The 12,623-nt window shown below is 36.1% G+C and overlaps 1 protein-coding gene and 1 long non-coding RNA gene across 10 annotated transcripts in view; one reads left to right on the top strand and one right to left on the bottom strand.

The window, feature by feature from the left end:
* Positions 1–12,623, bottom strand: part of LOC130544384 (uncharacterized) — a 267,115-nt gene that overhangs the window by 150,441 nt on the left and 104,051 nt on the right. The window lies entirely within an intron of this gene.
* AGTR1 (angiotensin II receptor type 1) overlaps positions 1–12,623 on the top strand; it is a 45,161-nt gene that overhangs the window by 10,366 nt on the left and 22,172 nt on the right. The gene's annotated exons all lie outside the window — the stretch shown is intronic.

The raw sequence follows: 12,623 nt of genomic DNA, 5'->3' as shown, positions 1-12,623 counted from the left end.
AGCTCAAGGAACAAGCCCTCAACCTCCTAAATTAACAGGGGAGAGACTCCCTAGTCCCTCCAGGGAGAATAAAGAGAGTAGCTTGTCCCCTTCACAATATATTGTGATTACATTTTATCAAAGCAGAAGATAAATAGGATAGGTGGTGGGTGGGTAGACAAATGTTAGAGGTGATTTCATTCTTTGCTTCATTGGCAAATGGGAAACAGTTGCTGGAAGGCACTCCACGGTGGTATTAGGAAACTATTTAGGACAGCTTTAATCTTGGAGGCAAAAATAGTAACATTCTACAGAGTTCTGTCACTGGAAATCTTTAGGTTTGGGGGGGGGGGTTGTTTGCTTTTTTGAGGTGTAGTTAAGCTTACAAAGCTGGGCTGTACATGTTTTCAGCAAAAATCCAGCTCTAGAAAAAGTACATTGAAATATATATCCTAAATAGGAAGCTTTATTTTATATCCAAACAATCCTGAACAGAAAGAACACTTTGTCCATAATACTCCATCAGCCTTGTAACAAAGAAGCAAGACAGTGATCCAGGGGAGTTCCTGATGGAAATGATTCTATGAAGAGCCTCCCTTCTCCTATTCTGGAAGCTCTCAGTTTCTAACAGTCACACATTTGTAGCAAAACTTTCAAAATAATATGATGTTTTGCTTACAAATAACAAAACAGTGGGAAAAAAACCACTCTATGAAATCTTAAACTTTTTCAAATCATTAAGTTACAGATGAACAGACAAAACGTGCTTAATTCAAAGAAGTTATTTTTTGTTTGTTAAAGAACTGATGCTATACCAATTCTGCTACTAACTAGCAACTTTGCTTTTGGTTTCTTGTAAAATAATTTCCAAGGCCCCATCCCAATCCATGGGCACTCTATTGAAATACAAAAGGTGTGTTCAGAGTTCTGAACAGTGCAGCGTCGGTTTTACAAACTTAAAGCTAAAGAACTCTGACCTCTTATCGATTTAAACCAGTAATGTGTAAACAGCATTTCAGAGCTTGTTTTATAGGACCCAAAGAATTTAAGTTGAAATCTACTTAGGACAAATGAGGAAAACCAGGACATTTAAAAGAATAAATAAAGACCATATTCAGTGGCTTAAAATCTGTAGACCTGCACTGTCCAGTATGGTAGTCATGTGCCATGTATGGCTATTCAAATGTAAATATATATTAATTATCATTAAATGAAATTAAAAATTCAGTTCCTCAGTTGTGCTAGCCATATTTCAAGTATTCCAATAGACACGTGTAATTAGTGGCTACACTGTTAGCCAGCACAGATTTACAACATTTCATAGAAAGTTCTATGATACTATTGCTATAAACAACTTACTAATAATTGCAGTGGACTTCCATTGTTACTTGATAAGAAATTTTAATGCTCTTTTAAACTTATTTGGAAATTTTAAAGTATTTTTTAAGTTCTGATTCTCTCAGCTGTAGGTTATCTAGTACATAGTCCTCACAGTACTTTTCCCTTTTTCCTATTTATTTGCATATTAAAATACATGAAATTAGTATATTATGTACTCTTCTAAGGTTAGAGGTTCTTGTTTTCTTAAAAATCATGAGAACAGGTACATACAATTATATTGAACTAATATATAGCTGCTGGTTTTTTTACCTGCATCATTGACATCTCCAAGAAACAAACTGGAAAAGATACAGGATCATTTCTAAAGACCCATCTATTTTTTTCTTCTTTTTATTCTGTGAGACTTTTTTTCCTGCAATGATAGATATGTCTCAACTGTACTCACATAACTACAGATGACATAACGTTTTCTCAGAAATTGGAGAGCCAAGCAAAATAAGTATTAGATGACTTATTTCTTTTTTTCTCTTTTTATAGAAATGCACAAGATATTAGAAGTCTCTATTTTTGTTTCCAAATTATATGTATCACAGAGAGCAATAGTCTGTTTTCAATTTTTAATTAATGTAATCACCACCTGTTATAGTATATTCTTAAAGTTCTTAGTCACCATTTTTCCACTAATATGATCCCGTTATTAAAATGTCAGTCTCAATTATTTTCTAGTCACTTATACCTTGTAGTTCAATTACATTTGGTTCCTGGACTAATGGTTGTGTGTTACACAAGGCAAAAAATTAAAAACAAATTTGTCTTTGAGTCATCGAAGCATCAAGGATTTGAAATAGCTATATAGCTAACTATAAAGAAAGCATATAAATATCCAGCCTATATTCCCTTTATGCATTTAATAGTGTTATTTTTCAATAAAAGCATATATAATAGAAGTTTGCACCCAGTTTGGAATTATCAAGTATGAATCCTTGAGTCTTACCAATGAAAAAAAGGCAAAGTAAAGGGTAGTCATTTGAGGGTGGTTCTTACAATAAACAGAAATATGGCTTTCTTTATAGAGTAACAGGTTTACTCTAAAGAACCTATTACCCACAGTATATCTATAGAAACACTGTTCTGAGGCTTGAAAAATAGAGCTAGATATGCTTAGCACATAACTGACCATATAGGAGACTCAAATTTAGGTTACTGTTAATATTTTAAATAATTAAAAGAGTTCAGAGAACTGGCATCAAAATGTGGAGGCTCTGTTTTGCTGGCAGAGAGAACTTTTTGACTAGTACCAAAAATATTGTCATCCTTTCCCTTCAACTAGTCATTCCTTTTAAGACTTTTAAAAAGATTTAGACATATAGGAAGCATTTTTTAAATTCCAGAAAGGTGTAAGATATCTTAGAAATATAACAACACAACACAGATCTGGTGAAAGGTAGTTATCTGGAACTAGGTCTTATGCACCTTTCCAGAACTTAAACAAATGCTAGGGGGCCCTAGGACAACAGGCACAATGTCATACTGCAAGTCCAAAATCCAGTCAGAAACAGCCTTCCTCCTCCTCTCATCCAGGCAAGGCCAAAATACTTCTACACACAGCATGGGTCACCATAGAAAGCAAACAGAGCTACTGTAGATAAAACTAGGCAGTGGATAAAGGCTAGACCCTGAACCTTGGCTCCTCAGTGATACTCCCAAGTCAAAGAGGAAGAACAAAATGGGCATTTCACTGCTTCTGGTCCCTCTAGTATGGTCAGCGTACACAGCAGGAGGATAAAATAATTGTCTTAACAGTGTAAAGCAGGAAGTCCAAACTGCTTTGGCAATGTGAAAGCAATGCAAATTCGAGTCACTGATGACAACAGCTTCTCATGTGATATATAAGATACTAATAGGTCAGCCATATTTTATTCAACTTCAAACCCTTAATGAATGCTTATCTTCATTTTACATAGAACATATTTATCTGTACACAGTTGAACAAATAGGGAGCTTTGGAAATGGCCCTATTTGTGAGAACTATTGCCCACAAAACAACAGCTTGGTGGGACAACTGAAGTAGTAGTAGTAAGCTCCTCTTGAATTTCTGCTAGAATTTAGACTTAATTAGATGGATGAGTTAGACAGAACTTACCACCTGAATTAAAGAGTGAGGAATAGAATATGCACCAATTAAGTGAAAGAAAATTCATACTATGAATTAAACAATAAATGTCAATTAATTAAAATTCTTATTTTAGCTTCCTTAAGATATATGACAAATTAAACAGACTTAATTTAACATCTTAAAATGAAGAGATCTAAGTAATCTATTTTATGATTTTTATCTTCTTAGGAAGATGTTGGCATCTTTAATTTTCATATTTAATCAAATTTTTTCTGTTTCTAGTTTCTATGGTGTGACTATCCATCAACTCATATTGGTTAAGTGTGTGTATATGTATATGTGTGTGTGTGTGTATATATATATATATATATATATATATATATATCCCAAGAGAAACTAATTCTGCAATCCTCCTCAGCAATTCATTCTAACAATTAAGAACCCTTAAGCTAAATAGAATAATTCATTTCACAGGAAACCTTTATTCAATATGTATAATTAGTTTTAGTTAACTTTATTAATGAAATGTCGCAAATCAATTAGGTTTGCAATAATCAGATGCTGAGGACCCAAGAGGGGCCATATCTCTCACAAGAGGGGAAGGTGATATACAATTTAGTTGGGAAGCAAATGTAATTAGATTTGATCAGTTGAGTATTCCTGTCCTGATGTGGAGTCAGGCACATACCCAGACCTGAGTATCTAGTTAAAAAAAAGTAGAAAAAACAATGTGACTTAGAAAAATGTCTTCATGGTCCTGTCAGCCACATACTGACAGCTGAAGTGGGCCTTTGAAACCACAGGTAGATACATTTTCTTCAGACAGTGCTCTTTTGAATTTATTTTTCAAATCCAAAGGCCCATAAGTAGGGCAGTATATAAACTCTCCTGTTTATCACAGACCCCATCATTACCTAACGCCTTACACAGGGTGCTTCACACATTTATTTAACTGCTCAAATCCTGATGACATTTCAGTTTAAAACTAGTGTGATCTAGAAGTTGGTTATTTAATGAGTATTGGTTAATCCTAAAGTTTCTTCCTCAGACTCTAAAATAAAAATATCAAATAAAATGCCATGACAGTAAGAATCCTTCTGAATGAGAATATTAAATACAAGTTATTCCTATTTAGGGTTGTAGTTTGCAACAGATTCTGCTGTAATTCACTGAGTATTTCTGTCAGATACCTACATGCCAGGCACTATTCTCAGTCCTGAGGACAAAGTGTGAGCAGCAGACAAAAACCCCTGGCCTCAGAGAACTTTTATTCTAGTGCATGTAGACAGAAAAACAATCAAGTAAAATATGCAATATGTTGCATGACATGGAGAATGGAAATGAGAGGGGAATGTACAGTTTAAAAGGGTATTTAGAGAAAGTCTCCTTAGTAAGAAAGAAGGAACTGTGGACATCTGGGGAAGGATTCCTCTCGGCAAAAGCAAAGCATAAAGCAAAAGCAAGGGCCCTAGGCCATACTATGCCAGCAAATTCAAGACACAGCAAATAGGCCAACATCCTTAGAAACCACAAAAGAAGAAGGTATAACAAAAGAGAGATCAAGTTATTGAAGGGTAGCAGGATTAATAGGTAGAAACTAGAGACATTAAGAATGGATGCTAGAAGAAACAAATGGAATTTTAAACCTAAATGATTTAAAGACTTAAAATGCTTTGAAATGTAGTGAAATGTTTCCAAAATGGAAGATTTTAAAAAGAAGTCAGGTCTGTGATTCAATCCCCAACAGTTGGTTCTGTGGCTATAACTTGAACTCTAACTTGAACTCTAAATTATCAAAAACATGCATTTGATGTCAGTTCCTCCTGGACACCCAACTGATGTGTTTGGGGCCTTTGGTATACTCCAAAAACACTTTGCCTATCACTGACCTGTAATCCCTTGTCTCTGGGCCTGAAAGTAAAACTCCTCAAGTAATAAGAGTTGGGGGTACACAATATTGCCATTATTTTTAGTGAAAGCTTTGCCTTCTTAGACAAATATACCAGTGAACTTAACACCAGTGAACTTAACAAATCCCAGGGATACCACCAAATACAAAATGATTTCATTTATTAGTTATCCCATTTCAATTATTTTATATCCAAGTCCAACAAAAAGAAAATTCTAAATAAGAAGATACATGTGGGATTATAAATATGGCATTCATCCACATATAACAAGGAATAAAATTACTTAATGAAAAATTTCAAATTCAACCAACTCTACAAATGTAAGATAGTCTGAATGAGAAGGAACAATCCTGATTTTACATTATATTTTAGTGGTGTTGTTTTCTCATAATCCCCATGCTTTTTTCCTGTCCTGCTATTCTTCAAGATTTCCTAATGAGGATTAGGGAACAAGTGTATTTAACAATCTGTATTTGCAGGTTGGAAACAAGAAAATGAAGACTAATAGTTTCTCTCCTGCTAATTCGATTTTCTACAGCTCCTCTCCTACCAGCATAGGCAAAGAACTTAGTTACTATTTCTAGCAGATGGGGCCAAGGAAAAGACAAGCATCTGTGATGTCATGCTTCCCCCAAATGGGCCAGCTGCCCTATGGGCCTCCATTAGAGACTTCCCCAAGAGTAATAAATGAGAAGGGATCACAAACAGAATGAGAAAAAAAAATGCAACTTCCTTTATTCTAGAAAAGCAAAACTCAATGGCTAGTTAACAATGCTACAGTAAATGTTTTTGTACATTTCTTCTGCACATGTGGAGAGTTTTAGGGTTGTACTCAGAAGTGGAAATGATGATTTGCGTTCCAAAGTGGTGGTGATATAAGGAGATTCCTGGAAATGGGGTTGTGCTGAGTTGACAGAAAGACATAGGGGTTCCAGTCCTTAACTGCCAATGTGTGACTGGCTCTCTAAACTGAAATATGACCCCAAAAGAACTTCTTCTGGTATACTTCCAGGCCCTAGTTAATAGTACAAATGGTTACTTATTGATAACTATACAGGAATTTATTTCCCAGTATCCCGCATATCAATGACATCCCATAAAATCAGCCAGGCAAGGAACTAGAACATTTTAAAAGTATACAACACATAACTTTAAATGAGAGGTTTTCCTTTTCTCACACAAAAACATGAAAGTTGGTTTGAACTGATGTGGACTTCTGTCCAGGTGAGTGCCTCTGATTTCAAAAAGCATGTACCTCTTTTGTAACTCCAGCGTGTCCTTGGAAATTGCTGCATAAAGGCCAAACTGCCAAGTCTAGTCCTTCTCTGAGAAAAACCTTTTTAGTTGTATGTCAGTAGCTGGTCTTTGTTCTCTTCAGTGCTCATTGCAAAATACAGCAATTCTAATTCTAAATCCCAATAGTATTGGAAAGACAAGTTGAGTTAAAATAATGCCTGTAATTTAATCAGTATTCGGTCCCTAATAAAAAGCTAGTCACAGCTTTCTTCCAATCCCTCTCCCACAGATTTCTCTCCTGAAAGGAGATACTTACTATACAGCATTTTAGGGAAAACAAACTTTCCTCAATTGCTAGGGCTGGAGTAATGAAAGGTTTGAAAATAGTATTTTAAGCACGATCACATTTTTTCTTTCCATTCCCTGAGGTTGAACAGATGCTTAATTTCACTTTTTTAACTTCCCTGAAAATAATTTCTCTCTCTACTTACCTATTATTTCAATGCAATATTTTATCTTCATAATCTGGTAGACTCACATTAGTCATCATCCAGATCAGGAAAAAAATAAGTGAGATGTAAAGCATCTAAATGGCAAATCTTCTCACTCAAAAAGCTAAAAATATAAAATCACAAATCTAGGAGTGAATCATCCTTGAAATTCTCCCAACTTGGAGTTTAGTTTTATGGGTGAAAACTTTGGGAGACAGTTTGGGAAGCAACAATGCCAAGTACTATTTCATACACAATCTTAACTTCCCACAACAACACTTAAGAGGTAGCTATGATTGTTGCGATTTTATTATATTGCTATTTTATAAATGTAGACACAAAGCAGCAGAGAAAATAACATCCATTAACTGGACACTTACTGGATCAAGCACGGAGTCAGTCACCTCATCTGCATTTTCTTACTTAATCCACCAAAAGGCAAGCAAACAAACAAACCCTATAGGCAAGGTTCTCGTACTGGCTTCATTTTTTCACAGACACCAAGCCTAAGGGGTCCACTTTGCTAACCGATGTCAGGACCAGAACTGGAATTTGGGACTGACTCCAACACCCTGGTTCTGACCATTTCTTTTCCAGATGTAACCCATCACATTCTCCAGAGCCTGATATCTTCCTGCTGTTGCTTTTAATTAACTGCTACACCATCAGCACTTTTTTTTACATATACATATATACATGAACACCTTGTTAATACTTGCTTATACTGATACAGGGTGCAAGTTTAAGCTATTTTGAATAGTAGGAGAGTCCAGAGCTCTGAAAGGAATGTTGAAGATAGGGTAAAGTATATATTTTTCTGTCACAGTTCAGTGAGAAAATTGTTAATTCATATGCCACCAGCCAGACACAAAAATGCAACAGGAAATGAAGAAAACACGTAACAACGTTAAATAATGCAGTCTGTAGTACAAATTAGTGCACTGTGAATTAGTTTCCTCTGCTGTAGAATTGATCATTTGGATTATGTAGGCAAGCAGGGTAAGACATTACTAAAATTATCCTTGAATCCTAGCTTTGAGATCTATGGAAGACACTAGGCAATTTGCCTGAGAATACATAGAAAATACTTTTTAAAAGGATAGGGATGGGTTATTTCCCTCTCCGTTAAATATTAGCCTTTGAAATGAACCCAGCTGATCTGCTAAATAACACTTGCAAATTGTTATGTTTTAATAAAGTGACAGGCTGAGAGAGAAGCCACACTAGACCTGCTTATGCTTCTGGAAGCACTACAGGCCAGGAACATTATGCAATAATGCTTTTTAAAAGAAGGGAGCCTCTTAGCATTACACCTTGCCTGGCAACGAATGTAGCCACTTACTCCAAATGCAGGCATAATTAGAATCTATGAAAATCTAGCATCAGAATCCCAAACCCCTGGTGCAATACACAGTAAATTACAGCTTTTATGTCTGTAATATTTTCAACCATTCCATTTAAATATGTGAATATATGAGTGTGCTGTGTTTCAGGGAGCCTTGCTCTTTAAGGCTATGGAATGGTTTTACCATTATTAATCAGATATCCTGTAACAAGGACACCTCATTTTTAAACTTCTGGAAGGCTCAGAGCCTGCAATGCTACTGGCAGAGGGCAGGCCCAAATGCACTACTCTAATAAAAAATCCCTGAGCAAACATGGAACACAGTGAAAACTTGAAGGACCCAATCCACAGTAGGCACTACTAACAATCATCACCTCAATTACAGCTTCAACTATGCAAACCTAGGCTTATTTGTTAGTTTATAAAATTACAGCAGAGCCTTACAAAGTTAACCTGAAAGAACATTAATTTTTAAGCTAATCTTGGATGATCAATAAAAGAAAATCTTATTTTAAAACCCTCATAAAAGTTGTAAAATCAGGGTCTTAAAACTGAGAATAACTTTTGTTGAAAAAGAAAAAGAAATGTTTTAAAATCTAAAGTTAAAAAACACAGACATCTTAAAATAAATCAGGAAAAACGACTATTTCGCAGAAAATAAATTTTGCTCCTCTGATTCGTGACTGGCCATTGAGTTTTGAGTTTGAGTATGAAGCTGTGTTCAGCTGTCTAGTGGAAATAGCAGGGGAAACAGGTTTTTCTCCTTCATTTCCTAAAGTGTGGTGATTTTTTATTCCCAAGTGTTATGTCTTAAAAAGATTTTAAATCTTAAAAAATAGATATTGAAATTGAGAACTGAAAGTCTCAGCTACTTGGGCATAATTTTTTAAAATAGGTAATACAGACCTCTAGTGGTTGAACAGTTTGAAAACCTCTGCAAGGAAAGGAAATTGTGAGGCAACTGCAGGCATTTTGAGGAGGGGAAAAAAATTTTACTACTTAAAATTACTCGCAAAATTCACATATTTCACACAAAAAAAAGGTAAGCATGTGCTTCAAGGGAATGTGAAGCACTTGCCATCCCTTACGGAGCTCCTTGGTTCTCCTAAAATAAGCAAGGACCTTCCCACCAAAGTTCAGGGAAGAAGTCTGGATCTGTATTGATTTTCATCCAAAAGATGAACATCCAGTTCATCTATTATATGAACGGACCTGACAGATATTTGTGTTCCATGAAATAGATTTCTTTTCCTTAGTACACGGTTTTGCCTCACTGGAGCTCTTCTTCTAAATTCCCCATGAAAGGGCTCCCCAGGAAAATGCAAGAACCCTCACACAGCCAATGCTTACCTGTCCTGTTCCCCCATCTCCAATGGCAGCCCCACGCCACCGCCACCAGAGTAGGCTTAGTGACTGGGCCCCTCTCCAGTCTACAGGAAGGGCAAACTGTTGGATCCATGCACAAGCTTAAATGATTACCAAAGTGTCCCTCTGGACTAGGCTTCTAAACTTGAATGTATGCACAAAATAACCTGAAGAATCTTGTTGAAATGCAGATTCTGGCTCAGTAGGTGTGAATGGGGCCTGAGATTGCTTTACCAGTAAGCTCCCAGGTGGTGCTTATGTGGCTCATCCAGGACAGGCTGGGAGTAGCAAGGAAACTTTATAACATCTCTCTTTATTTTTTTAAATTACACTTTTTATTTTTAGTGATTTCTTCATCTTTTTTTAATGGCATCTCTTAAAATTTAATTTTTGAATTTATAAAACTTCTTAAGTCCTCTTTCACTTGACTACATACAAGTATCACTGGGAACCTGTTACTCAAGTTTTGTAAAGATGCTCTTACATTTTAAAAATGGACCCGGTGTCATCTGTTTAGCTTGGTGAGTTCACGGTGGTTGTGAGCACCTCTCTAAGCACTTGCGGCCATTGGGCACTTGTAGCCACAGTTAAATATCTGACCAGCCATACTGGGACAGTGGGTGAGATCAGGTTTTGTGCATGTTGAAAAACTACCTAAGGTCCCAAAGTAACATCCACATCATAAAATCAGGCAGAGTGAAAAGCACAAGTAAGAAGCAACAGATCAGAGTAAAAATGGGAAAATATATTTTTCAGACAAAATGTATTATAAGTCCATCATCTAAATAATTTCCTATTATAGCATGTTGTCAACCTTAATTTTGAAATCCATAATTTTAGAACTTATGTCACGGAGTAGTCTTTAAAAGCCTCTTGCAAACTTTTAACATCTAGTTTCAAATCAAAAATAATATATTAACAAGCTGTAGCATGGAGGGAGTACATAAATTATCATCATTGCCCTGCATGAACAGTAATTCACAGGTTTGGCTCAGACACAACTTAGATGAAATAATTAACTATGTACAGTACTTAACAGTAAAAAAGTAATTAATCTAGCTGCCTCATACTGGTTTGGCCTAAATAAACATGCAATAAAAAAGCCATACAATTTTATTATTTTCTCACATTACTAAGTTGGAATTTTAATATGTCAGAAAAAAAGATATCTTTTCTTTAAAAAACATCACTTTTCAAATGTCAATGTACTGATTATAAGCCGAATGAGTTCCAATATTTATAATTGTGGGCAGATGTTCTTAATTTATAATTGTGCATTTTACTTCACAGGAGTTTGGTAAAAGTGATTAAATTAAGGTGAAAAAAGGAAAAAATCAAATTTTTTAACCACAAATTACACAGGCTCTCTTAATGGTACTATAATCGTTGGTGGTATAGCTTTGGCAGAATGTTTCAGATAAACCTGTTTTTTGCCCCATGGGTTCTTGGAGGAGACAAGTTGTCTTCTGGCCTATAGACCCTTTACCAGTAGGTCCACAGGTAAAGGGCAGGGTATTATTTGGAGTGAGGGCAACAAATACGGCAAGTGTCCCTGTTTGGGCAAGAGAAAAAGGTTCAGGTGATTTCTGCTAGGGAGAAAGTTCATCCCACTCAGGTGTTATGTTGTGTTTTGTTTTTTTAAAGTTCACTTTCAGTGTATGGATACTCCTTTGCTTAATCTCATAGACTATGACATGTTCTCCCTATGTGATTCCATCGATTAATCACTGTATTATTATCACATATAAATAAATAAAATATATATGCATATATGAAACAATGATTTTTATATATGTGAAACAATATATGAGGAACAATGGCTTTCAAGACAGTATACATCAGGCAGCAAAGGGCAGTAATCTCTAAAGGATGGGAAACAAATGAATTGAACCTACAGTTGTCCCAGCGCACTGCCTGGAGATTGTTTCCAGACATGGCACAAAGAAGAAGAATCCAGAAGGAGCTCCCAGGTCTCCCTGAGCTGAGGAGATGGAGCTAGGAGTCCAGAGAGGCAAGGAGCTAGAGTTCACAGGGCAGAGTACCAGAGAGTTTTACACAGGAAGGGTCCAGTAATCTGCAAAGTATCCCCCTTGTGTTTCAGTGCATGTGTATGAGTAATCATCCAAAAGCATTAGAGGGGACAACCCCAGAGAACATCCAAAACCAAAAAACAGTTCCTGTTCCCACCAGAGTAAAGAACCTGTAATTCATGGGGCACCAGGTGGTATACTCAGAAGGATTTTTTCGCCTCCATAATAAGAAAAAAAAAAAAAATCAACCCTAGACTAAATGCTGCTCTGGTCCCACCTAACAAAGCTTAAAAGCCAGATCTGAAGGGATCAAATCGTTTGCAAGTAACTTAGCTGCTTCTCAGAACAAAGCTGGAGAATATTCGTAAGAATACAAAAACATCCAATAATCAACAAGGCAAAATTCGCAGCTTTTAGCATCCATTCAAAAATTATCAGGCATGCAGAGATACGAAAGTACAATCTATAGGGGCGCCTGGGTGGCTCAGTCGTTAAGCATCTGCCTTCAGCTCAGGGCACTTCAGCCCGCATCAGGCTCCCTGCTCAGCGGGAAGCCTGCTTCTCCCTCTCCCACTCCCCCTGCTTGTGTTCCCTCTCTCACTGGCTGTCTCTTTCTCTGTCAAATAAATAAATAAAATCTTTAAGAAAAAAAAGTACAATCTATAAAGAAAAAAATCAGTCAATGGAAACAGACTCAGTAATGATACAGATGATAGAATTAATGCATAAGGATATTAAGTGGTTATTGTGTGTTCATATGTTCAAGAAGCTAGAGGAAAGTGTGAACATTAGGCAGAGACATGTTACATA

Source organism: Ursus arctos, unplaced genomic scaffold (assembly GCF_023065955.2).
Source record: "Ursus arctos isolate Adak ecotype North America unplaced genomic scaffold, UrsArc2.0 scaffold_20, whole genome shotgun sequence".
Classification (NCBI taxonomy): Eukaryota; Metazoa; Chordata; class Mammalia; order Carnivora; family Ursidae; genus Ursus; species Ursus arctos.
Note: the sequence above shows the minus strand (reverse complement) of the source record. Positions and strands in the feature narration are given on the sequence as shown.